This window comes from Topomyia yanbarensis, chromosome 2 (assembly GCF_030247195.1).
Source record: "Topomyia yanbarensis strain Yona2022 chromosome 2, ASM3024719v1, whole genome shotgun sequence".
NCBI classification, from domain to species: Eukaryota; Metazoa; Arthropoda; class Insecta; order Diptera; family Culicidae; genus Topomyia; species Topomyia yanbarensis.
This window is the reverse complement of record NC_080671.1, coordinates 316,933,409-316,959,527: the sequence shown is the minus strand read 5'-3', so window position 1 is coordinate 316,959,527 and position 26,119 is coordinate 316,933,409. Positions and strand designations below refer to the sequence as shown.

The window sequence follows — 26,119 nt, the reverse complement described above, 5'->3', positions numbered from 1 at the left end:
TAATTTATAAACATTATTTAATGAAAAATCGTGAAATTACGCAATTAGTGAAATTTGTTTACTGATTCTCAGTTAAATATTTTCCAAATTTCAGCTATCAAACCTCACTATTATTTAGATCCCAGCAGTGGCGTAGCCAGAAATTTGGTTTGGGAGGGAGGTTTCAACGAAAATCGTTGATTTTTTCAAAAATGCTTCAATATAATGTAAATTTGATAAAATATTGAAAGTTCAGAAACAAAAACAGTTAGGCGGTTATCATTCCATTCTAAAAATAAGGAAAAAAAGAAAGAATACCTTTCATATCATCATAGAGATTTAAAATGGAATATATCTTACGGTCAACATCATAAAATTTCGAAACCATCAACTTCGAAGTTTAGTCATCAAATGGTGAATACTTCCCAGTGTTAACAAGCTCCCATCTCATGATTTCCTGTGCGTGTATTAATGACATTTAATCTGTAGCCCGACATCGACTGGGTACTACCGTCTTGTGCAGTGTGCAGCGAAATAAGAAGGTGCGAGTGGGCATGTGCGCTATAACCCTACCGTAGACAACACTGAAGACGTGAGGTAGCAAAGAAACCTCGCGCGGCTGTCCGAAGAGACAGGAGGTTGTGTCAAACCCAACAAGCTGCCCGAAAAATACCACGTTACGAAGAATCAGGAATAATAATCAAATAATCGATAGAAGCCCACGTAACAGAATAATCGATCAAAGCCCACGTAACGAAAAAAGGACTACGATTAGAAACTTGGCACATCTAACTGTAAGTCTTTTTGCTTCCCTGGGTTCGAACAAATCCTACACAATGAGCTGAAAACTCGCAACTTCAAAGACGTAGCACTTTCCTTGGCAGGACAGAATGTGTGGAAAAGCGGGCATCGCTCTGTTACATTCTACTAGAGCGAAGGCACAACAAACAAGTTGGGAATCAGCTTTGTAGTGCTGGGTAAGATGCGCCAACGCGTAATCAAGTACCAGACGATCAGAGAAACGATGTGTGTAGATCAAAGGTCATTTATACAACTACAGCATCGTTAACGTGCACTGCCCTCACGAAGCGTGACTCGAAAACGAGAAAGATACATTTTACGCGCATTTGGAGCCCGCGGTAAAATGTGAAGCTCCTCATCAGTGACATGAACCCGCCCCTGAGATTACCTGATTAACAAACTGAGAACCAAATCGACCACGTTCTAATGAACGGAAAAAAATTTCTCCAACATCACAAATGTGCGGACCTTCCACAGCGTGAATATAGATTCGAAATCGCCTACAGGAAGGTCGGGATACCGAAGCGATGGAGCATCTGTACAGAGTTATGAAAATTCTACGAGTAAGTAAATCGCTCAAGCAAAGGCTATGTGCCACAAGCTGACATATGAAGAGATACTAATGGAGACCTTTTCACAACCGAGTGTGAACTGATCGATAAGTGTATTATGACGAACATCGAAATAGCAGTAGACGACGAGAGTATCGCAAGAATCAGTCTGGGGACATGCGCAGCCGACGACAGATTCCCAGCGCAAAATCTACCGAAGATTCATGAGGTGATCGGCGGGTTGAGGACTGATAAAGCCGCTGGCAATGATCAACTGCCATGTGAGCTGCTGAAACACGGAAGAGAGGCGTTGTGTAGAGCACTCCACTGGGTGGTTTTAAAGATCTGGCAGAAACAGATTTTACCGGAAGATTGGATGGAGGAAGTAGTATGTCCTATCTTTAAAAAGAGTGTTAGGTGGGATTGTTACAAATAGTTATCGAGCAATCATATTCCTTGTCACCGCCAATCACCGTTAGCAAACGAGTTCGTTGAGGAAACTAGCATATAATGCCCAAATGCGGATTTCCGGACCAGCGAAAATAGATCGAATGATATGTGATGAGTATTAGAAATACTTTCGGGTCCTTTTGAGGCTCGGAAAAGGCTACGATAAGGTATGATAATAAGAGCTAGGATTGATACGGTTTTCCGGAAGTCTGCTCACCTTTTTGGCTTCGCCGGTAACGTCAATATTGTGGCACACATTCTTGAGACAATGGTGGTAACGTACATCCGACTAACGGCGAAAGTGATGGCGATGATATCGAGTTGGTTGATACCCCCACAATTAGGGCGGGTTGCCTAGAACAATGTTTCAATAACCTACCGCTCGTTGGCATGTTTTAACCCGCCTTGTCGCCATTTCGTTTACTAAGTGAGCAAGTGTATTTGAGCTCATTAATGACCGCCAATATGACACCAACAGAGAAATTTAGAAACGTATTCTAGCAGGTTAACGTTGTTACTTTGGGCTTCGAATAACCCTTTGATCGACGAATGTACGACACCGGATGAAGTTAATCTTCTACAAATCACTCATTAGACCAGTTGTCCTCTACGGTCAAGAAACCTGGAGCATGCTGGCGGGAGATCTACGCATGCTTAGTGATTTTGAATGCAATGTGTTGAGAACGATTAGTTTCTAGAAACATTTTACCAAGTTGTTCACCATTCTGAAAACATGCAGCCGCCCAAATTTCGCTGAGCGAACAATGGATGATTTTCCAAGCTACTGTTGCAATTCGTTGTTCACGCGCCGTCTCCGCATTCCGTTTTTCATATGCATCCCATCGTAGTACTTCCAAAATTATTATTTAAATATTAAAAATATTTATTTTTTTTAACTGATCACCGCCAATAATTTTTTTTCAACTCAATTAATTTTGGTTTAGTGGGTGGGGGTTAACCACCAACCCTCCCCCCTGGCTACGCCACTGGATCCCAGCAATAAAAATTGCTTGCTAAGATCTCAGCTGTTGAGTTTGCGGCTAAAAGGTGCAAAAAAAGATTTCGGCAGAAAAAATTGTGTATGTATCAAAACTTTTGTACATTACAATGTATCGTTTCAATAACATTCTGTAATTTTTCTATGCAAAAATGACGAAGCTTTTTGTAGAACGTCTCTGGAAAAAATACGTTTTGCGACGTTAACTGGCATTCAAAAACTAATTCAAATTTTGATTGGTCATACTGAATGTATGAACCTAGGATAGTGATTTCCGGACGTGACCGATTCATGATCGCGTGAACATGGACGTTTGTAGGTTTGCTTTTGAGACTGCGTTTGAAACTTCGAAAGTGCTAAAACGTTCACCTCATTACTCGCGATGGGCTTAAGCGGCGGTATGTTAACGTGTCGTGTGCTCGCGTGCATGTGACTTTGCGTTGCTTTGCGCTGTGACGATGATTTTGGGAGATTGCACACCGACTTCATCATGTTTGACTGCTGATTATCTAATAAGAGTTGCTTAGGAAATGGTAAGTAGGAATTCATACCAGTGACCATTTACCAATTCTAATAAATTTTCAATTCTCTTCTATTTTATACAATTCTTTAGAATACATATCAACAGAATTAACTAATAATATAGATCGGTCAAAATTTTCAAAATTAATATCTATAAAAATCCATAAATTTATGGATCGTTAAGAACTCTTGATAACTATAAATGGTTTAGCGAAACTATACTACAATGTTTACTACAAGCTCAAACCAAAAAAGCTATACGCAAAAAATATAAAAAATCCTATATTTTGGTGGGATACAGAATGTTCCACCCTTCTAGAATCTAAATCTTTGGCTTACAAACAATTTCGTTCAACTGGTTTACTGGATAATCTTATCTACACTATCGCAAAATGGAAGCTATGTTTACACAAACAAAATTGAAGAAACCTTTTTATTGGAGAAATTTGATTAAAAATTTAGATAGGAACAGTACATTGTCCACACTATGGTCCACTGCTAGAAGACTTCGTAATTATAACCCTACTGATACATCAAATTCTGAATATTCTGAAGATTGGATTGATCAATTTGCTTCAAAGGTTTGTCCTGAGATTGTTACTAACAATTCCCAAACATTTTCCCAAACATCTCTCAGTCCTTTTCCACATCTGGGCTCTCCTCTTTCACTAGAGGAAATTAATTTTGCATTGAATTCATGTAAAAACACTTCCCCTGGATTAGATAAAATAAAATTTATCGTTCTTTCTAATTCACCTGATATTGGTAAAATTCATTTACTAAATTTATTTAACCTTTTCATATCACAAAATACTCTTCCGTATGATGGGCGCGAAATTAAGGTAGTGAGCATTCTAAAACCAGGCAAAAATCCATCATTAGTTGATAGTAGACGTCCCATTAGTTTAATATCATGTATACGCAAATTATGGGAAAGAGTTATTCTCAAACGCTTAGAAATATGGGCAGAACGAGAGAACATATTATCTAATTCTCAATATGGTTTCAGAAAAGGAAGAAGTACTAGAGATTGCACAGTTCTTCTGGCATCTCAAATTCAATCATGTTTCAATCAGAAACAAACATGTATACAATATACTTTCCCAAAAAATGTTTCAATTAGGAATTTTTACTATACTTGTTAATTTTCTAAACATTTCTTTAACTGAAAATTTAAACTCAAACAAACAATTTAAGTACCAGTTCATATTGATTTGGTTGAAAATGTGTCTTAAAACTGAGCTCGAAATCGGGGTCAATATGACCCAATAACACTTTATTCGTTACAAAAAGTCAACACCTAAAGAAGGTTAAACTACTTTAAAGCCTTCCTCCCTAATTTTTTTCATTGCTTTTTGTAGAATAGAGCAGTTAGAACCATTTACAAAAAATTAACATTTTTTTCTAAAAAGCTGCGATTCGGAACAATTACCGAAACAAAACTTCTAGTGCTCGAAAATACCCAGGTAAACTTCAGTCAATAATATCCACCCGAAGACAACATGTTGACATTGATCCTCCCGGAGACGATCAGAGTCGATACATCAGATAAACGATACATCGACAACTAATTTGTTTTCTCGTGATTATTGTTCATCAAGAACTTCTTGTCGACCTTGCCTAAACTGCCCTATTGAATATGTCAAAGCATTATTTTTGTACCACAGCTATCGACTGACGTTGGCTAGTGCTAGATCTTCCTCCCTCCTACAGTGATGACTGTAGCGAGAGGCAGAGAAGAGAATTGCATTACCGAATGAGGTAAGCCTAGGTGTATGACATCATTCTTAACACCGACAATATTCGCAGTAAAAAACTCGTTCAAGAATCTTATCCATCAATTCCAAATGAACAATAACAAAGCAATTTGACCTGTAGGATTGATTAGAATTGCAAGTAATCCGATTGTTCGCCTACTATGGATCTCTGAATTATTTTGTTTTCCAGGTGGCTTAAGAAGGCATCGAAAAATCGTTCCTGCACTTTTTGAGCTATCGGTGTGCTTATCAAGTTTTACTAATCACTGCACTTGAGAAATAATAACAAAATGAAACTACAAGCGAGACGAAACATACCAATTCACTAAATCAGTTCTTTACTGTGGCCTTGATGTGGCGACACATCAACAAAAATTATCCGTTAGCTCTTTACAATTCGCTACTACGTGCTCACACTTGCGGATTCATACCGGCACTAAAAGCGATTCCAAATGAACGTTTTATATTATGGGTATGGTTGGTTGTTCGTGCAAAGGGAACTCAAAACGAGAACGGACGATGGCTTAAACTCCGAACTGCACGAATGAAAGATCGAAACCTCTCCAAGTGTCGACAAACACTACAGAGAAAATCTCTCGCATCAACCCGTTCACTTGGGAATCATACTAAATCGTGTAAATATGTTAAATACTGAATTTATTTCTTGCGTATAGGTACAAGAAATGCAATGGATTCACTCCAAAAGTTGACTTTATATAGGGTCATGAGCCCATTTTCGCTATGTTTCTATTATTACTCTACCTATTTGAAGCCGTTGCTTACAGCATTGCCTGCCATCTTTCTTCAAAGCATTAGGTCCAGGGCTGCTAATTTTCAACAAGTTTATTTGAACTTGAAGGAGGAACAACTCTCAAATCATGCCCTACTATGTTCAATTCACAGTCGTTCGTTGCATCATTCATTCATCCGAGCTGATCAATCATTTCCGATTCATTTTCAATTTCGTTGACCCTGTGGATATCTCTCTTCCGGGGTATTGACTAAGTTTTGCAAGCAAAGCTACTCTGAACATACTTCTTACTGTTCAGGTACATTTAAAAATACAAAACATGCCAACATTTAACCTGAACTGGCTTCTACAGAGCAGATGACAGCTTTGGTTGGTGAATAAAAAAGCATCAATTCGAAATGAAGACGCACGGTTTTGTCATGAAAATCCCGCCAGCTTGAAAGTGAATGATTGAGGAAGGCTTTGAAGTTGAATCATGGCTGAGGTGGATTGAACTGAAAGTTGGCATTTGAACATGAAAACTCGCATCACTGATTGGGTCAAATGGTAAGGTCACAACGAGAGCCACAATTGGAGCACACGATTAGTTTTCCTTGCGCGCAAACTCCAGCGTTTCACCGTTTTCAGGGCATTTGTGTTATTATTTTGGTTCTTAACAACGATGCAAAGCTGTTGATGTCAATTTATACGCGATTGTAGGCTGAGTAATCAATGAAATAGTGAGGTACCCTTCATAATATGGTTAAAATTGGTACTTTACCTTACATATCAATATTAGGGTGGATGTACCAATAGTCGCATGCTTAAGGAAAACTTTTGATAAAAAATCGATTAATAGACCTATGGGCAATGTTAATACATTAAACGAAAGCTTTCAGTCCCTACTTCATAGGAAAAATATAAAGATGGCTTAATAACCAATTTATGTATTCAAAACCGCTTGTACCACTATAGGAACACATGTACCAATAGTGGTGCAATCGCTAATTTCGGTTCCTATTGTTGCAAATCCCATTGCTTTCTTATGGGACTTGCAACTATAGGTACACTACATCAACTATAGGTGCAAGGGAGCTCAAAATTCTAAGAAAATCATTTTTTTCAATAGTTATTTGAGCAAATTTCAAGGATAACAGTTTTATTGTCGCATAATTTTAGTGCGATGAATCGATAAAAAAATATTTGTTGATGGTTGGTACCTTAGTTAGGCGTATAACCCACTACTGCAACTATTGGTACACCTCAACTATAGGAGCACCCACCCTATATTAATTATAATCAATTCAGTTGATCAAGTTCGGCAAAGGTCTGTGCATATTAGAGTGACAGGGAAAAATATGACCCCTATCGTCCCACCCCTGAGTCGATTCCTAGTCCCACCAGGAGTACTTGCACCCAATTTGAAGCAAATCGGACAAGTTTGAAGCTACCGGACCAACGTACCTGAAGTTTGTATGGGATTTTTCAACAATTTACATGGAGAAAGCCCACTAGCTCGCATTTTCGCCACTAGGTCGCACTGTATGCATCGTATTATCACTGTAAGTGAAAATAAAAATGATAATTTAATTGTCTACAACTTTGCCGTAGACTGATAGTCAATCCGGCTTTGTTAAAAGAAGTTATTAAACTTTTAACGAAGTGATGTCTGAGCATGGGGCCTAACAGTGCATGGTAGTGTATCAGTAATCGATTTGCACGAACTAAACAATTTTGTGAAGTAATCGGTAGGTTTAGCTCAATGGTATGTTCAGATGAATTATAGTAAATAATACGAGTCATGTTTTGATTAGAACATTTTAGTTCCACATGTTACCGCATAGAGGGCGCCAAGACTAACTTTTCAACGGAAAGAGATAGAAAATTGGTGTCTTCTACAAAGTTATAGAACAGGCATTTTTCAGTATTTCTTCCGAACATCGTGATACTCTATCTCTCTTCTATAAAAAGTTAGTGTTGGCACCCTCCATGCGGTCACAGGTGGAACTAAAATTTTCTAACCAAGACATAACTCGTATTATTTACTACAATTCTTGTAAACATACTATTCAGCTAAATCTTACCATTATTTCACAAAAATGTATAATTCGCGGGACTCAAGTACTGATACACAACCATGCACTGCGAAGCCCCATGCAAAACTGACTCACACATCACTTCGTTAAATTTTTAATAACTTCTTTTAACAAAGCCGGATTGACTAGAAGTCTTCGACAAAGTTGTAGACAATTGAATTATCTTTCTTATTTTCACTTACAGTAATAATACGATGCATACAGTGCCACCTAGCGGCGAAAATACAAACTAGTAGGTTTTCTCCATGTAAATTGTTGAAAAATCCCATACAAACTTCAGGCACGTTGGTCCGGTAGTTACACTTGTCTGATTTGCTTCAAATTTGGTGCATGTACTCCTGGTGGGACTATAAATCGACTCATAGGTGGGCCGATTGAGTTTTCAAAAATTCATCATTTTTCTGGGCAGTCTAGTGCATATATCTGTAAAAATGCCATCTCGGATTTTTTTTTGAAATTGCCGAACAATCTTATCCACAAATAAAAAGCTATTATTCTATAAGATGCTATTGAATGTGGTCCCAATCTTTGCATTAGTTCAGTGTTTCGCTGTGTGGTGGTACACAGGGTATAAAGCTGGTCTCCTAACCCAAGCAACCAGAAGTTCGAATAATACTTAAAAAGCACACTTTAAAGTTCACATAAAGTTCTTAGCGAACTTCCAAGCTGCTTAAGCTTTAATGGAACTATAAAGCTGCTTATGCCGCTATTAGAACATAAAACGCACTGGAAAATTACTTAAAACGAGAAGCTTATGCAGTTCCCTTATACGAACTTTTGGTTGCTTGGGAAGCTAGGCGCCATATGCCCCACAGTATCAGTATAATCCAAGTACTTGCTCCCATTAAGAAACGACTTCATTAGGCAAACGAATTTTTCACTGCTATATACGAAAATCTTAATAATATTTTCGAGCACCGTTCGTCAAACCGTCAACGTAAAAAGAGCTGCAATATAGGTAGGATAGTCATTGTTGCTATACGTCAGATAATTGTTGATCATCACGACGGTCTCGGTCTGACTATTTAGTAATCGTATCCGTGTTCGCCGGCTTCAGAAAGATTTCCTGAAGCTCTTTCGCTACCAGTTGATCCAGAATCCAGAGCAGTACGGATTCAGCTGAGCCATCGTGATCTGCTCGTTGGTTTTGCATGAATAAGTTTGAGATTTTCTCTGTCAGAGCAATGTCAAAATAATATGCTATTAAATACGAAAACCTCTCTTAGATGAACGAAACGAATTAGTACGACCAACGAAATTGATTGTTATATACACAAACGTTTACAATAATAAACAAAAAATTTCGTTTCATTCGCGAAATATAATGTCGTTATCAACCATAACATTCGTGCAATGTACACTAAATATGTAAAATTTACGAAAACTTTCGTTCGTCAAGAGGCCATTACTACCACAATCTTTCTAGTCCTCATTGGAGATGAGCAGGTTGAAAATACGATTTTGCCAGATCGTTGTTGTCAAACATCGATCCTAAAAGCTCGATTGAAAAAAAATAATATGCTAATAAATACGAAAACCTTTCTAAGATGAACGAAATGAATTCGTGCGACCAACAAAATCGTTCATAATATACATGAACCTTTATTAAAATAAACGAAACATTTCGCTTCATTCACGAAAAATAAAGTCGTTATCAACGATAACTTTCGTTTACTAAATATGTAAAATTTACGAAAGCTTTCCTTCTCCAAGGGGCCATTCTTGCCGAATGAAATGAAGAAAACCTACTATTTACAATGCACGAAAATACTTCGTTGCAGAAAACGACGAATGAACTCGTGCATTGAATGATGAACTTCATTATATTTACGAATTTATATTATCAGTGCTGGATGCAAACGATAACGTGAGAGAAGGCAGACTAATTGATCCACAGTGCAGTGCACCGAACAACGCAGCTTCACCACCAAGAAAGAAGATCTCAACACGCAACATAAAACTGCGTCAATAATACCCAAACAATGGTAGTGAGATATAATTTTCCCTCTTTTTGCATTTTGTAAAAACATAAGATCCACGGCTCAGTTATGCTTACTCGTTGAGCCGTGTCAAATAAACAAAAAAAAGTATTTGTCTTGTATGCTAAGAATCGGCTGCAAAATATGTCGAACCAGTGGGGCGAAGATTCCGCAAAAGGATTGTAGTGTCAAAACTTTACTGGTTTTTGTAGTTTCGGCCCACCTAAGAAATCGTTGTTTCAAAATTGTCCAACACATGATAAATAACACCTGTTGAATGATCTTTTTTTCATTCATTTTTTGACACAGTTCAATGCGTTAGCTTAGATAAGCCGTGGGTGTTTTATATGTTTACAACATGTAAAAAATAAAAATCACAATTTCCATTGTTTAGAACCTGTCAAATCCCGTGTGCGCGACTTGCCATCGTGAGCGGAGATCTTGTTTCACGAGGGGAGCATATTCGTTTTTTTTTTCGTTCAAGAGAAATTACAATGCTCAATTCTACTTTTGAATTTGAAGCATTTTAAACTTGGTGAGAGCTTTGAATAAAATCAAGAGAAAAAACGAAGTACACACTCAATGAGATTAAAATTTACTCAATCAAGAATGTGTAGTCACCCTACTAGTAACAAGGACGACGGCCACTGCAACACTACAACGGCTGCAAGTCGTAGCCGAAATACGTATGTATGATATTAAAGTGCATATTTTAAATTACAAGTGTGACTGTGTTAAGCAATACAAGTGTAATAATTTAAAATTAGCAACATTTTTTTTAGCATAGTCGAATTAAAACGGAAGACTTCTCAAAACAGTGTTTAACAGGTACTGATGTATTTTCAACAGAACTGACATAGATTGATCAGGCCTTTGTTACAGAGTAGAAAACTACAACAGCTTCAGAAACAACGAAAAAATCAAAAGAAGAAACAAAGTATGTGCAATATTCGAAAAATTGTGGAAAGACAAACATATAGGGTTACTGCTTCCTAATTCATCTTAGCACCTTTATTCATCCCACCCATTTGAACACATTAGTTAGAGTAGTGTCTGATATCTCTATTGAATGCATTTGCACCAATGCACAGTGGTCCAGGAAGCGAAATTAGCGGGAAACAATTGTTAACGCATTCATCTTTAGGTTTAGAGATTTGGTGTCTTAGAAACATTTATTGTGCGTGACAAACAGCATCTTTTGGCTGAAACGGTTTTAGGGTGGCCCTTAAAATGTCAAAGTTGTAGACATTATTTCAAATTATAGTTCAGAGAGAATGATACTTTCTTCTGCAATATTCTAGAACAATTAATTCTGAGCAACTTTGTTGAAGATACTAACTTTGTATCTCAAACCGTTTTCATTTTATAGTGAGTTCCATATCATAACTTAGGGTGTCTCTCAAAAAAGCAGTTTTCTCCGTACAATTTTTTAATATGATTTTTCTCACAAAAGTACCCTTCAGTGTACTTTTAGAGGATGATTAGAGGCAACTTTTGCTGAAGAAAGAAAAATTTTATCTTGTCTAGTTCAAAAGTTATACTTAATTTTCACTTAAAAATACGCTCTTTTCAAATGTCGATATCTCAAAAGGGGGCAAACGAAAATTGATAATTTTGATTGCATTTGAAAGGCTGTACTTTTGCCTACAATATTTTGAAAAATTGGAGAACGCTTTTTTGTCTTTCTCAAATAAATCAAATTTAAGTAAAAGCATTTTTGCGTATAATCCTACAGCGCTCATATTAAAAAAATATTTGTTTTACGCGGATTCTGTGAATTCTTGTCAAAACTTTTAAAGGATCACATACATTTGGAGGTTTTTCATATTGCAAATAGGGTGATGACCCTATTTTGGGCTCACTCGTTAGGGTGACACACTCTATCATTAATTACTAGACCTATGTATAATCGTTGAAATGCATATAAATTATGATCAATGTGTTAGGGTCAATATATTTGCTTTATCCTGAGAACCATTATATTAAATAACCTGTATACGAGTGCAATAGAAACTAGAATCGCTTTCCTCTTACTTCCACCCTACCATACCACCAACAAACATAATGGAGCTATCGAAAATACAAATATACACTGAAGTCTTTTTAGGCGTTTTTTTATGCGCGCATCCCCTACATAAAGAAGCCTAAGTGTACAGTATGTAAAATAATTAAAGACACCCTCGTTCTTTTCTATTTAATCCCATTACCACTACTAGACTGCCACACTTTATTACGTTGCGTTGCGTTGCGTTGCGTTGCGTTGTGACGATGATTTTGGCGGATTGCACACTGACTTCATCATGTTTGACTGCTGATTATCCAATAAGAGTTGCTTAGGAAGTGGTAAGTAGGAATTCATACCAATCCGACCCATATTAAAACCTCAACAGCATGATAGCCATCATTGCCGGCCGCCCCCATCTCCATCGTTCACGGGGAAGGATAAAGGATAAGGTAGACAGGAAGTGTTGATGCTCCACCTACTTAACGGAAGGACGACGATTCATCAGACTCTTCCATAGGTGTCGCGGAGTTGGTGGTTTGGAAGGGTATCAGGTCTAGGATTCGCTCCAAGCAAACGATGCGACCTGTAAAGCATAGTTTATTAGGTAGTTGTTTAGTTAGTCTTCGAGTGCACGATCACTCGAAAAAGAGATGATCTTGTTTAGTTTTTGGTTATTTTTAAACTCTGGGCAGCCGGCTACCGAGAGTATACTATGTTCCCTAAACAAAAACAATTTGAACTCCACACAGCCGATCGTGGGAGTATTGCCTGGAAAAGCTAATCTTATCTGCGTAATGGGCCGGATCACTATTTATTGCAACAGTATTTGGACAGAACTCGCTACTTCTTCTCTACGATATATTTATTGGCTTGAAAACTACCAAGTGACAGCATATTATACTGGCAAAAATAGCGCGAGATGTTATAAATCAAGGAAAGTATTTCTTATTTTCCATATCGGATTGTTTGTGGAATACAAGTATACGAGCGATAATACCGAACACTGAAGGGAAATATAAAGGATTGTTAATCTGATGCACGGGCTTGTTAGCAATAACGGAGCTTTAAATTAGGTTCATAAAAACAGACGCGGCGAATTTTCAATACGTATTGAGCCGTGTTCATAGATACTAGTCAGATTAGTCGTATTGGGGCTAATTTCCGATCAACTATTCATTTTTACGGCAATGTTTTCTCGACTAGATCTGTTCGCACCCTCTCATTCTGTTCGCACCCTCTCATTCTGCGGTCTAAGGACCAAATGTCATCAATAGACTTAGAATCGCGTGGAGGCATGAGATAGGAAACTTGTAAGAATTTTGCTATCCCACCGTTTGACTACCAGAATGGATGGGAGAACAGTAATACTAGCAAATACCGACTACCATAAGAGCGGTGCAAATTTGAACGAGTGACGTAGAGTACTGCACTGAAAAAAGGACCAGGAGTGCGATTTTACGAAGTTTTAGCTTCCGATGGCCCTACATTTTCTGACAAAGTGAAGTTCTTGAATGTTGAGATTTTTATTACTGTTTAGAAAAGCAAAAGTATCATAAAGCTAGTGTCAGGCCTTCATGAGACCTCAAGAAGTCACTTTTGGAGGTATTCGTAAATGTAGATTTGTCGGTAGACGGTTCCAAATATAATAGAAAAATACCTAATTTAACACAACTACAGATCACTTGCAACATAAAAAGCTTTTTGTGAAATTCGACAGCTCCATCTTAGGCCAATTCAATAAATTTCCTGCATGAAAGTTTCCATTTTTTAAAAACGGTTTTTAAGCCAAAGCTTTGGAAGTTAAACCTTGGCGTGGAAGTGCCGGTATATTAATATATTCTGTTACTTAGTGTAGAATTAGATTTCGTCATTTACGGCTAATATACAACCGCCAGAAGAAACTTAAAACGTTGGTACACAATCAAGGAAGGCGAATCAGAAAAGGTATATGTCAGTGATTCACTAAATACAGACTGGAAAGAGGGTAATATGGAAAACCTTAAGGTCCGCCCAGATTAAGTCTTCGGTACGGAACAAAACCTCGGCCTAGGAACTCCTAGCATGTTGTTAGTCGCCTCTTACGACATGGGAGCAGTTCCCAGAGGTTCTATTCTTGGTTGAAATAGTGCAAAAAGATTTCAGCCCGCCGGACACCACACGGCTTTACTAGACTGCCACACTTTATTACGACGAGTAACTTATTTAGTTTTTTATTTGTTGGCTGTGAAACGGTATATCAAAATTTTTAAAAGAATGCTCATCGTACAATACAACAAACCTTTCCTATGACCAAAACTACTGAAACGATAAAGGGGTGTCTTTAATTTTTTTACATACTGTATATAGGAATTGTTTCATTCGCTCAATTCTCTGTTTTCATCTTCGTCGATGAAGATGATCCCATTAATTTTTGTAGTAGAAGATTAGTTTGATGATTTAAAAACCACAATAAGCGCGTCTTTTAAAGTTTACTGCTAGTGTGTGTAATACTGGAAATCGTTACATCTTAGCTGCAATGAGTCGAACTCTCATCAGTTCCCCATTTGATAATCGAAATCATGCTTAGGTTCTGGGTTTCAGTATTGCACTTGATACACTCAATTAAGCTCTTTGCAGAGTGGTCTACCAAATCTACGACAGTCGTTTTAAGTACTTGAATGATTCTCTTATTTCATTTAAAAATATTAAAAACTATGTTGAATAATTTGATGCATTTATATAACAGAAGGATATCAGATTTTTTTTACTTCAACAATATTGTTATATGAAGGTCAATTTTGTTTTTTTGGTTTGAGGTTAGTAGATTGCAGATCTTGATACTGCTACCTGCTGAGACCGTTCCTGCAAATGAACCAAATCGCTTGTAAATTTGTGTAGATTTTGGGAAATCTTGGCAACAATTGAAAGCAAATTATAGGTCAAGTCATTGGTGATTGGTGGTATTTACCTAATCTGCATTATGAAAAACCTCCAAATGAATTCACAGAATCAGCGTAAAACAAATATTTTTTAATATGAGCGCAGTAGGATTATACGCAAAAATACTTTTATTTAAATTTGATTTATTTTAGAAAGACAAAAAAGCGTTCTCCAATTTTTCAAAATATTGTAGGCAAAAGTACAGCCTTTCAAATGCAATCAAAATTATCAATTTTCGTTTGCCCCCTTTTGAGATATCGACATTTGAAAAGAGCGTATTTTTAAGTGAAAATTAAGTATAACTTTTGAACTAGACAAGATAAAATTTTTCTTTCTTCAGCAAAAGTTGCCTCTAATCATCCTCTAAAAGTACACTGAAGGGTACTTTTGTGAGAAAAATCATATTAAAAAATTGTACGGAGAAAACTGCTTTTTTGAGAGACACCCTAAGTTATGATATGGAACTCACTATAAAATGAAAACGGTTTGAGATACAAAGTTAGTATCTTCAACAAAGTTGCTCAGAATTAATTGTTCTAGAATATTGCAGAAGAAAGTATCATTCTCTCTGAACTATAATTTGAAATAATGTCTACAACTTTGACATTTTAAGGGCCACCCTAAAACCGTTTCAGCCAAAAGATGCTGTTTGTCACGCACAATAAATGTTTCTAAGACACCAAATCTCTAAACCTAAAGATGAGTGCGTTAACAATTGTTTCCCGCTAATTTCGCTTCCTGGACCACTGTGCAATGGTAGGATGAATAAGGGTGCATTGTACTCGACATTTCGCTTCGCTTTAACGTGGGTGTTTTATATTTTCAGAACGAAGCAAAAATGTTGATACCTATTTAAGCGCAATCCAATCAGTGTAAGCCAAGTTATCAACGAAATAGTGTGACTCATGACTAATGAGATGAATGAATGAATGACTAATGAGATGAATAAGGGCACGTCTACCCAAGATAACTTTGATTTAACACAGTTATGCTCTGGAAAAATGACCATTTTTCGAAATTTATCTTTCGAAAAATGACCATTTTGAGGAATTTGTTGAATATTTTCGGCAAATTAAAGATTAAAAAAGAAACGAAAGCAATGAAATTGAAAGACGGATAAGTATTCTAGAGCGAATCAGTTATAAACATTGAACGGAAAACTAGGACTAGGCAGGATCATATTGACATGATCGAGAGGAAATGTGAAGAATCCTTTGTCTTCTGCTAAGTAGGAGTTGGGCGTTGCACCCAAGTCTACCAGTCGTTAATAATGAATGAATTGTGTGTACGAAGGAAACAAATTTAAGGTATTACGTATAATGTTTATATCCACTTATGAAAAACATTCATTTTTTGTATCCACATATGTTTTAATCGATAAGTGCAATTTTAAGTTAATCCTTTATATTTGTCCGGAGTGCAAGCTGTTCGTAAAAAATTCTCGGAAATTGATCGCAAAAGACTTTCGTGCATATTGCTAAGATCATATTTTCTACCAAGGGGATCTGATTCCTGATCTTCTCCCTTTCCTACTAACATTTTTTTCCTGTGATGCTCGTCGAGATACAGAGGTAATCTCGGTTCCTATCAGCACAGCAGCGAGTGTCGAACTAACATTCCTTCCCTGTCCCAGTAGAACAACACTGGTCGTAGCCGACGTCGTTATTGACCATTTTATGTAAATGTTGAGTCAGTGAAACATGCACAGCGAGAATGATTTGTCCTCCCAAGAACCATTGTTTTGTTTATAGCGTGTTTTCACTCAAGCTAAGCTAAGCTAAGCTATTTCACGAGCACGAATGGTGCGTCGTGACTAATAATCTAATGTCGTTTTTCATTGGGGCAGTTGATTGCACTGGTTTTGCTCTTTCTAGCAGAAGTGGGAATGAAACACGTCTGCTCTCCTGCTAGAAAATGCAACACCAGTGCAATCCACCCTGGGGTTTTTCAATGAAAAACTCCATAAGAATCATTAACCAGTTCACGAATATATGAATATTTTATGCAGTTGTGATTTAGTTCATGAGCTCGAACATTAGAAATGAAAGAGTTGACTAAAAATATCCGAACTGATTTAATTTCATGATCCATAAATCATGAATCAATTCACGTCGTATAGTCATATACTATAGACTCTGAATAATGTTCCTGAGTCTATGAATAAAATCGCGTGTCAACCTTTGTATTATGAATAATGTTCATAAAGCTGTGAACAAGTTCACTTACAGAAAATCAATTTGGCAATGCCATTGCGAGAGTCGTGACTAAAGTTCACAAAACAAAAACAAATATTTTTACTAATAAAAGCGTTATATAGATTTTAATTGAAGAAAAATTGACCATAATTATAAAACACGTGGTTTTTGTTTATGGTCCTGTTTTCTGTATTCACGATTTTGGAACATTTTTTCCGCGCGATCCACAAAAATGAACAAAGAGAAAAAAAAGTAAAGACACTATGTGAAATTTGCATTCTTTTAGGACATCGCATGATGTATATGTTTCGATAGGTCATATATTGCTGGACAAAAAGACTTTGGCTACTACTACCTACTGCTCCGCCAGTTGTAATCCCCTAAAGTTCAAGTAAACAAATCTGAAAAACAGTCATTCAGCAAAAAAATTAAGCATCTACAACTTTCCAGAACATTGTCAAAACGGCAAAAATCAACTACAAAGTTAACTATTTTTAATGGGGTATCATGATATATACGATTTGAATAATATATGAAAAGGTTTTTACCAATTTTTCCTCCTTAGGGTGAAATATAGCATAGTGCTTTCGCATAGGCCTGCTAAGCCAAGACAAGTTTCGGCTTCACTTGTGTCTCATCGGCATAAACAGAACTTCTGCTCGAACGGGACATCACGTTTGATCAGTCGTTTGATTGAAACACATAGTGTGTTTTAGTTTTAAGGGATTTGCGTCAAGCCGGCGCTAATCTATTCCGACAATGTGTTAGTGTCGGTTTCTGATGAGGCGAAGCCGAAACGCAACATAGTATGAAATAAGGATTTGTGCCCTCCTGTACAAAGACTGGTTTTTACCAACAAATTTTCACCCTAGTGAGAAATTTTGGTTTTTACCAATTTTTCCTCCTTAGGGTGAAATATAGCATAGTGCTTTCGCATAGGCCTGCTAAGCCAAGACAAGTTTCGGCTTCACTTGTGTCTCATCGGCATAAACAGAACTTCTGCTCGAACGGGACATCACGTTTGATCAGTCGTTTGATTGAAACACATAGTGTGTTTTAGTTTTAAGGGATTTGCGTCAAGCCGGCGCTAATCTATTCCGACAATGTGTTAGTGTCGGTTTCTGATGAGGCGAAGCCGAAACGCAACATAGTATGAAAAAGTAGTTTTTTAATCTGAGTATATACCCGCTTAAAACAAAATTAGCCACAATTGTAATCAACTACTCCAAAAATGAAAAAAACATCCCCAAAGACATGAAAGTACCATAACCAATTTTCGTCCCACAGTGCAGTGCGACAAAACCTCAAAAAGTTATGGTTTTATTTTTGATATTTCTTGAGCCTTTTCCAAAGAGAGACTCTCATTGTTTACTTTCTCTTCTGTTTATAATTTGGGCGCATTGACATTTATCCCTCAACTCTGCATAATGTCGGTTCCGACAGCATAAAGTACAAAGTTACTTTACGCTCGTTCGAACATTCCGCAGACTCAGGTGATTCGCATTTCTAATGCCAAAAGATCCTGACTCCTGCGGTAGCAGACAAAGAGTTAAGTAGCCGGTAAACTCTAAGCTTGCTCATATGACCCTTTTCCACGCTTTTTTAAACTTTCTTCCTTTCAACTTCTTGCTCTCCCTTGAGTACTATGGCTCTTAATATTAGACTGCCCCTTTCCAGTCCCTTGCTAATTGAATGTCGAGAAAAACATATAAAAACACGAAAATTAACTCACTCTTAGTCGTTAATAAAATTGCATAATATGCTAGTCAAAACCCCCGTCTTTCAATCTGTACTGTAAAATAAGTGAAAAGTACTATAGTGACGCCGAAAAATCAAGAGAGAAAGCAATCAAAGAGAGTCATTAATTGTAGATATGACGTTTTCAATAAAAGCTCTAGATTTTTTATTTTATATGAACACGAATTATAACAGTGATTTAAACGTAGCTATGCGCGGATTTTTTAATGATTTTTTACCGAAGCATTCATTCGGATCCATTCTAGCACAGCTAGTTTCATTTAGTAAGAAAACGAAAGATCTTGGTTGGTGATTATAATATTTTCGCTAAATTTGCTTGAAACTTTTTCGTTAAATTGTTTCTGAGGTGGTTTTCTCAAAACTACTTTTTTCTCTAATGCATTCTGTATAAACAGGCGAAATAGTTCGGAGCGGTCAAGCAGCTGTTGCCGTAAGACGGTATCGCTAGATTTTAAGAACAACGTGCACTCAGTGCTCTAGCGCGATTGACCAAAGGTTAAGGATATTTTAAATTTTTGTTACTGATATGGACGCGCATAGCGTTTTGTGCAAGATAATTAGAAAATCTATAGTAAACCAACACGTTTTACAATGGATTTCAAGTAGTGTTCTTCATTTTTCATGATATTATGGATATGCGTAATCAGTAAAGGAAGATTTATCATAAAAATGTAATCCTAATCATAAGAAAGAAACGATGACACTGTATGGAAAAATTAATCTATTATTTTTTACTTTTGACATAAAAAATGAAGTTAACACCTCAAAATTAACTTAAACTGTGATTTTCAGCCAATTAAATTAGGCAATATTTTAGGTTTTGTCCGACTTTTGTTCGAAGAACAAAACTCCGATGAAGAGTTTAATGAAAACCAACAATTGAGGGTTAACGAGAGACAAATCGATGAGAACCTTTTGGGAAACAGCCCGTCGCATACGAAACCGAAGCAGTATTGTGAATCTTTACTTAAATCCACTTTGCGATTTTTCAGCCGTGCGCCACCGGGTCGTGCGTCAAATTACGCGCCCATTCAATTTGCATCAGTGCGAGTGTGGAAGCGATTTGACGCTTATTTTTGTTTCATTCACTCTCGAGTGTTTCCTATATAGCAACAACTGGACGAAACGCTAGATGTTCTCGAGATAGACAATCCTACTAACGAGAGCGTGGAATATTCAAACTGTTGAATATTCGATTTCGTCAAGGTCTATCCAGATCCCGACAGAGGAGACCTGCAGCACCGTGTCACCGCACAATACCGCGAGTGCGATACACCCAGGGTTGTTACGAAAAAAACAATATAAAAAACGTACCCAAATGCTTCAAAATTCAATATTTTTAGAGTAGAGTAGAGTGGGATCAAGAAGGTTAGTTTTCTTTGTCCAGCTCGTGCGATGGTATTTTTGCACGGAATTTGACAAACAAGCACTAGTTGGAAAGGTTAAACATCTGACAACAATAATGGTTTCATGCCTAGATAAATATTCTCCAAGCTAAATGCAATAAGGTGTTACTATATTCGAGGTTAGATTAACCCTCAAAAAGGCAAGGGGTCTCACAGACACGGCTAGTTACAGTTCTTTAGTTTCAGTGAACTTGTAATTTGAAATACAAATGATCGAGCATTTTCAGGTTTTCGATTCTCTCACTGATAAAACGACAAAAAATAGGTCTTAGAAGTGATGATTCTTGAAGTCACAATTTTAGCTTGCCTTTTTGAGGGTTGAACAATGTGCACGCCAAGATAATCAGCGGTTCAACTTTTATTTGAAAAGTATGAATACTGCAAGATTATTTAAAAATAATAACACAAATAATAAATCCATTCTATTGACAATCCATTGCCAGCATTCAGGTAGGAAAATGAGGAGTGGTAAATGATGTGAAAAATCATGAAACCACGGGAGGAAATTTTGAAAAAAAAAACATGTTTATTCAGCAGCTGTGTCTGACTTTGTACTTGCGTATTACTTCTTCGGTATCCTCGTTGTCGCCAGATTGTAGAATTGAAGTTGAATATTTCGACTCACGTAGTTTCTTAGGTGTGCGATGATCACGTTTGCGCTTCGGAGCATTTTTTTATTCCTGTTCCTTCTCTTTTTCGATCATGTTTTTTCGATTATCTGCTTCAACAAAACCTTAAATTATTATATTGTTAATTCACGCAAAATATCTGACGTGCTTTCGTTGATGATGATGATGTTTCGAACGGAACCATTGTCTAGAGGCTGATCGAATATTGGATCCATCTTGAACAGATGCTTTATGTCCTCTTTACTTCGTTTTGGCGTTTTTCGCGCGAAATTCCTGTCAAAATAATTCAAATTTGTATTATAGTAGTAACCAATAGTGCCCTCAAACGGCTGACCTTTCGTACCCCAAGCGTATGTTTCATGTTGATGTGTGTATTTTTTTTTCGATAATAAAAATATCGTAAAACTAACACAATATTTATGTTTAGCATTAACAATAACGCAAAAACAATAACGACGCCGTAATTAATACAGTTGATCCACGATAACAGCCAAAATGACAGTCGATGTTCTCTACCGTGTATCCAATTCATGCAACACGAGGATCCTAAGCAATAACGTAGCAAAGATAATGTCCTATATCTATTGTACGTTAAAACCTATTTGACCCCATTCTACTCTATTCATCAAATGAAGCTTAACCAACACCGAGTGTACATGAGCTTATTTCATTGTTTGTAACCTGCTCAGGGTTCAGTATACGTCCAATGTATTAGTCTACCAGTAAAGAAATATAGTTCTTTAACTAAAGTGATGGAAGCTTTAACTTCCTGCAGAAGCCGAAATAGATTCTCTAAATCTTGGCGATTAAAGCATTACACATTTCATCACCGACGCATAACGTACAACTTGAAGATTATGAACACGATACCTATACTAGTCGCAATCGCAACCGTAGGCAGTTGATTTGAGACAAAACCATAACTCTTTACCGGTAATGTTAGAATAAAATTGATAGCTTACAAGGCAATAATCTCGAAGGAGTTTCGGTGCATACAGATAAATGTTAAACACTGTTACGAGAACAGCAGTCTCTTGATGCCTTAACATCGATAGATATTATACCCTACCACCGGTGTGGCAGTGCCCAACGGCAATGACATTAAAAATTATAAGTTTCTACCTGGATGCGAAGGGGTTACTGCCGCAAGCAAGTATGTTTATCATTTACAACTGGCGCAATGCTTTCGATGAATAAACTAGGGCGGACATTCAGGCGGACCCTGCTATTTTCTTAAAATAAACACGATAAAACTTAAAATGCCAAAGAAATCTTGTCATCTTTGATATGAACTTTTTTAATATAGGAAGAGAGATTTTTGTTTACATATTTGACACGGTTCCTGTGCGTTTGGTGCCATTGGCGCAATTGCTTGTTGAGATCCTCCTTCCTAAGATATCTAATTATGTCTTATCAAACAACGATAAGGCAATGGTAATGGAATACGGATGCTTCTGCCCTTACTCCACGTTGAATATACGAATTCATCAAATTGGAAAGAATTCAGCCTCGTTGTTTGCGTAGCGACTTCGGGTGCATGCACTCGATCTATACTATGACTCTATACGTGCTGGCGGGCGTTCCCCCGTTAAATATCGATTTTTTGCCAAACATCATTTAGTTTCTATGCTGTGGAATAACATCCAAAATAAAAACCATTTAAAAATCAAATAAATACATGAAATTCGCGGCAATTTCTTATCTTCTGTAAGAAATCGATAGAATTTTTTAAATCTTTAAATCCATTTGATACAGAAATCAGGTATCAGACTATATTGGCTCAAATGGCACTTTCCCTGCATGTAGTCTGGGATTTGCACCTTGTCGTGTCTTCTCATAATTTCCCTGATCAGAAAGAAAGAAGGAGAGAAGGAGGAGGGAGAAAGCAGAACTATAAGGGTGGGGAAAATAACAGCACAAAAATAAACAGCAGGTAAATTAAACTCACCAGTATGTATCAGAATTTTTGGTCTGTATAAAGCGTTATCACACGGGGGTTTTCAACCCAATAAATATATCGTAGAGAAGAAATAGTGTAATCTGTCTAAACACTTTTGCTATAAATAGTAATCCGGTTCATTGCGCAGATTAGCTTTTCCAGGCAATATCCCCACGGCCGACAGTGTGGAGTTCAAATTACCTTTATTAAGAAAACATAGGATACTCTCGGTAGCCGGCTACCCAGAGTTTAAAAAAACCCAAAAATGAACACTATTTTTTCGAGTGACCGGGTACTAGAAGAATAACTAAACACCCACATAATAAACTATGCTTTACAGGTAGCATCACTTGCTTATAGTGCATCCTAGACCTTATACTCTTCCAAACCAAAAACTCCGCGACACCTTTGGAATAGTCTGGTGAATCGTCGTCATTCCGTTCAGTAGGTGAAGCATCAACACTTCCCATCTACCTTATTCTTCCCCGTGAACGATGAAAATGGGGGCGACCGGCAATGGTGGTTATCATGCTGTTGAGGTTTTTAGTAGGTCGGATTAGTATGAATTCCTACTTACCATTTCCTAAGCAACTCTTATTAGATAATCAGCACTCAAACACAATGAAGCCAGTGTACAATCCTCCAGAATCATCGTCACAACGCCACGCAGTAGGGGGGAGTGGGGATACATGATCCACTTTTTTGTTACTTGCCATAATTATTGGGCCTTTTGAGATGCGGCATTCTACATGCATAAATTTGAAAGAACAAATAATGCTTTACCATATGTAATACCGCTGACAAAGAAAAGTAAGCTGTGATCAACATTATTAGTATTTTACAAATGTATGTCAAATGGTTCATGAACCACACAAAAAGAAAAGTTGAACAATTCTTCCGGCAAATATAAAAACACGCAATCATATACGAAATATTATTGTTTATCCTTTTGTCTATTGTTCTGAATGTGCCAAATATCATTTAATTTCTATACTGTGGTATAACATCCAAAATGAAAAATATTCAGAGGTTCATCTATCCCCACTTTAACGACAAAACTTTGACTATTTTTAAAATCATCGACAAACGTTTGACGCTATCGCAAATGCGTTTGAGTAAAAAGCATCAGGATATGACGTAGTATCCTTAGTGGTCCACCTATCCCCGTGGTTTTTCTATCCCCACTCTCCCCTGCAGTTTCGTGTTTGGGTTATCAGACTTTAAGTTTTCGGATTCGAGACGGTTCCATGTTTTCCCATTGAAACATTTTCAGGCTCAAGTTAAAATGAAATTATATCTAACCATATCTGTTGAATAATACTAACATGCAAGACAAAATTGCGTTTGGTTTTATTTAACCTTGAGCTAACCACAGAAACTAGACACCTGATGAATACTGGTCCGGAAGAACCCACAACATGATAAATGAGTCAACTAGGAATACCTTCGAACAAAAAACAGACCTTGATTTGTTTGCCTTTGCACACTACAGCAAAGCGCTCAAATTATGCCGATCCGACAACTGAAGGGTAAATCGTGCGAACCAAAGAATATGGCTGGGATCCATTCATCTTCGATGTGTGCCATGCTACGAATGTTTGAACAGTCCCCTTTTACTCTTTATCGCGTTCACCGTCTTATCAGTCCCAGGATAAAAGCGACCGCAAATACTACTAAGCAAATAATTGACAGATAACACCTGTATTGCTATATGTGTCATGTATTGATTTATATTGTATAATTACCTGTTAAATGATTTATTAAATACGATGATAAGCACTCGCGGCTGTAGACAAATCACTCTCGCATGAGCAAAATCATGCTAGAAGGAACACTAGATATTCAAAATTTCACCCACATGTAAGATTCAAAACAAACAACACTTGATTTTCATCCAAAATTTTAGCTTTTTCCTGCGATACTATTCGCCTGAGAACGACGTTTCCATTTATCCAAGTTTTTCACCAATCCATGAAAAATTAATTCATCCTCTTGGTTAAAAATTCCATCACAGCGCCACCCAAACATGCGTTTCGATTATAAGTTTTCCACTGGAGTTTGGTAAAGGGAAGAATGGCGTTGAATGTGCTAAATTAACGAGAGTTTGGTTATGGAAAATTTACTTATTCAGCAGCACTGTATATGTAGGTCCGACCGAAACACAACATACGTTCTTCTCGAACAGCTGTCCACTCGCGAATGAATTCACTTCAAACCAAAACGATGTTGCTAGCATTTTCCATCATAACAAACTTCGCAAGCATCCAAATGGATAGAAATTTAATATTTTCCTCTCCGTAGCGTCGGGCTAAGCAGATGGTAACTCAGAGAAGAGAGACAGTGGAGAGGCTAATCTAGATAGCCGCGCTTACCTGGAATTATGTTTTTATTTTGTCTTGAATGGTCGTTATATTTATAAAGAAATATATTTTAGAATTAGGATCCACTTCCGGCGTGACTTTGAAAGAGGCGACACGTCTGGCTTTCGCCTTGTGCGGAGAAAATCGATTTTCTCGTAGAAGGAGATATTCGTTTCCGATAGTCACAAAAAATAAAATCAACTGACTATAGAAAGAAAATAACTTGCAAAATAGGTCTCAGGTGGCTGCGCCATTTTTCGGGTTGTTAAAATAAACCAAAAAGAAAATCCCGGTTGGGTAAGAGGGTATAATACGCCCCGCCGGGGCAAAATGCCACACTTCTATTCCTAGGACTCTTGAATTACATTATATATTAAAGTATTTTTCATTCCAAATTTTTAAAATTACCTTAAGGGGTCGGAACAAGTATAAAAACATTTTTGAAAAAAAATTGAGAACCTTATAGAACACGTCATAGCTAATAATAGAATTTTTCGCTTGGTCAAGTCTCCCCATGTTCCCCTAATGCGCCATAATCATCACATACTGCCAAATTTAGCTTATTTTAATCAATTTGGCATGGATACATATAGCTAGAAATATTTATAAGACACCAAATTTTCTGAAACAAAATTACTTCTTTTTCTGATACATTATGTAGCCTTGAGTGAGCTTTTTTGAATAAAGTTGTTTATGATAAAACGCTCGAAAGTTGAAGTTTTATATGTACAAATGTGAGCAAACACCAGTACAATTTCATTTAAATAGATTGAAAATACTACGGAAAATGTCCTGAATTAGATTTTAAATAAAGTATAATTATGGTTTTTTGATATTAAATCACCCTACAAATAATCATGAGTGAGACCACCAGTTTCAGCTATTCACTCCTAGAAGAGCTTTTTTTGTAGCATTTTGTTATGAAGAAAATCTAAATTCGGGGGTTATAGATGCTGTTTTGGGAAACATTCTAATTTGCTTTTGGCATGTTTAGATAGCATTTACTCTCGATTATTTCATAGAAGTTTTAGCATTAAACCTATTAA

At 36.9% G+C, this 26,119-nt stretch overlaps 2 protein-coding genes across 7 annotated transcripts in view; both read right to left on the bottom strand.

Moving 5' to 3' along the window:
* The window catches only part of LOC131683683 (extended synaptotagmin-2), a 73,724-nt gene extending 48,805 nt beyond the window's left edge, over positions 1–24,919 (bottom strand). For 3 of the 6 annotated variants that reach the window (XM_058965883.1, XM_058965880.1, XM_058965882.1), the window contains exon 1: positions 5,376–5,506. The gene's annotated coding sequence lies outside the window, so the exon portion shown is untranslated. Of the gene's footprint in view, positions 1–5,375; positions 5,511–24,458 lie in introns of those variants that run through there. The other 3 variants (XM_058965881.1, XM_058965884.1, XM_058965886.1) reach the window with 2 other exon arrangements.
* LOC131683688 (ras-like GTP-binding protein RhoL) overlaps positions 1–26,119 on the bottom strand; it is a 233,275-nt gene that overhangs the window by 151,156 nt on the left and 56,000 nt on the right. The window lies entirely within an intron of this gene.